This window comes from Protopterus annectens, chromosome 1.part0 (assembly GCF_019279795.1).
Source record: "Protopterus annectens isolate FY-2018-M chromosome 1.part0, PAN1.0, whole genome shotgun sequence".
NCBI classification, from domain to species: domain Eukaryota; kingdom Metazoa; phylum Chordata; order Ceratodontiformes; family Protopteridae; genus Protopterus; species Protopterus annectens.
The window spans coordinates 1,428,071,836-1,428,074,335 of record NC_056725.1 but is presented as its reverse complement, the minus strand read 5'-3'; positions in this window follow the sequence as shown (position 1 = coordinate 1,428,074,335).

Genomic DNA, 2,500 nt, shown 5'->3' with positions numbered 1-2,500 from the left:
TTTTGTTTTGTTTCTAGGTCACAAGATGAGGTTGGTATGATTCTTGTTACACTAAGCCTGATACATAGAGTCCCTTCTCATCGTATCATAGAAACAGAACTGGACCCCACCCACAGGACCAATGTTAAAGCCCATTTCAGAGATAGATTCATAGGTAATACCAGGTTAGTTGCCCTTGCAGGCCATTTTAAGCCTAGCCAAATTAACTTTGGTGCTTGAATTAAACTACCCCATTTGGTGCTAGATTGGCCTTATCCAGCCCATGGTTAATAATTATATATTACTCATAATGAGAATAACCAGGATCACATCACAGATAATCAGAGGGGACCCATGCATGAGATAATGTATTTAGGAGCTGCCTCTGTCCATCAGTAATACAGGAGTCAGTCCTGGGGTAAATTTCCTGTTTCCCATCCATAGATCCAAGTTGTGCTTGAATATGGACAGGGATGGACTTTGTTTTATGTGAACTGGGATTCTGTTCCAGAGCAGCGGTATCCTCTGCAAGACAAATCTGACCCTCCAAACCATTATGCTGATGTTGAAGAAGAGGTTTAGATCCTTAGACTGAGCATTTCTGATGTCATTTGACTTGCTGATGTTCAGCAAATCCATTAATAATGGGTCAGAGCATGCCTTGTATGCCAGACACAGGTAATCTCTTAGCAGTCTATAGGAAACCAAGTACGGTGACAGGACTTTGAGTCAGTCTGTGTAGGACATGTTGTTTAGGCTTTGCTTCCTTTTAGCTAGGTATCTCTGTGGGTGTTCCAATGCATGTGTCTTGGCAGATACATGACAAAGGGGGCATTATATTCAATGCTTGGCCTAATGAGGGCTGAGTAAAGGAGAACAATGACATCCCTACATCTGGACAGAATCCCTTTGTTTATAGACTGTGCAATAAGAAGGACTTTCTTATAACAGTGGATACATGTTGGTCGAAATTAGGTCACTGTCCACATAAGTTCCCAAATCCCAAACAGCTGGGACAAATCTTAGAGGCATACTCTCAATGTGGTAGTTATCTAGGGTAGATGGCTTCCAAAGGATAAGGTAATGCATTTTTTTTGGCATTTAGTTTCCATCCCTGATTTTGGCACCAGTTACTTAATTAGGACAAATATTCCTATGAGGTGGCTAAATCATTTGCCATGAGAAAGGATTTTGCAAAGTTTTCATCATGGTAGGCAGTCAACGACCAGACTACATATGTATGTATGTATGTATATAGAGATATATATATATATATATATATATATATATATATAGTGTGTGTGTGTGTGTGTGTGTGTGTGTGTCTGTATATATATATATATATATATATATATATATATATATATATATATATATATATATATAGGTTCATAGGTTCATAGGTAGGTACTAGGCTAACGGCCCAAGGGCCTATGTAAGCCTAGCCAACAAGGTTCCCCAACTTACACCACCCAAGAAAGTTATTTTCCTGTGCCACTGTCGAGCAGAGACACAAAAGTGATCCCTGGGGTGTATTTCCTGTTTCCCATCCACTCATTAAAATTTTTCTTGAAGAGTGCTAATGAATAACTTTGCTTGACATAGATGGGTAGCCTGTTCCAGAGTATGGGAAGTCTCTGGGACAGGAATCTATCCCTACAGCAATTCCTGTTTATTGTGGTGACAGGGTTTAGGTCCCTAGAGCGTGTAGCTTGGAGGGATTGGGATTTCTTTAGGTGTAGCGTGTCCAACAGCTCTGGGTTTGACATAGCTTTATATGTTAGGCAGAGATCACCTCAGAGTAGGCTATATGCTACGGAGTAAAGCTGGAGTTTTTTGAGGTGGTCAGTGTAGGGCAGTTGTTTGAGGCCAGTAATCCTCTTTGTGAGGTACTTCTGTGGCCATTCCAGCTATTGCAGATGTCTTGTGAGGTACATTCCAAAAGGGGTGTTGTACTCTATAATGTGTGTTGAGTAGAGGGGAACAATGACCTCTTTTTTCCTGGATGAGAACCCTTTTATGATGAGCACTATGACAGCCCTCCTATCATTCATTGAAACTGTGAATAAAGCTAGAGACTCTGGTTTCACTGTATCTACCATCCTACTTGATCTCTCCAAGGCGTTTGACACTATCTCCCATAACCTACTACTCATTAAACTGTCAAAGCTTAACCTATCACCTTCAACTCTCAATTGGTTCACCAGCTATCTCTCAAACAGGCAACAAGCTATCAAATGGAAAAAAGCCACCTCCTCTTTCCTAAACACTCCCACAGGTGTCCCACAAGGCTCCATATTAGGCCCCCTCCTCTTTAACATCTTTGTAAACGATTACTATTGTCTATTCTCCATGCTAACATCATCCAATACGCAAATGATTCTACAATCATCTGTGCTTCCTCTTCCATTCCAACTCTCCTAAAGCTGACTCAAGATGCCTTCTCCACAACAGAACAGTAGATGAAAGATAACCATCTTGCACTTAATGCAGCTAAATCAAAACTAATGATATTTACCCC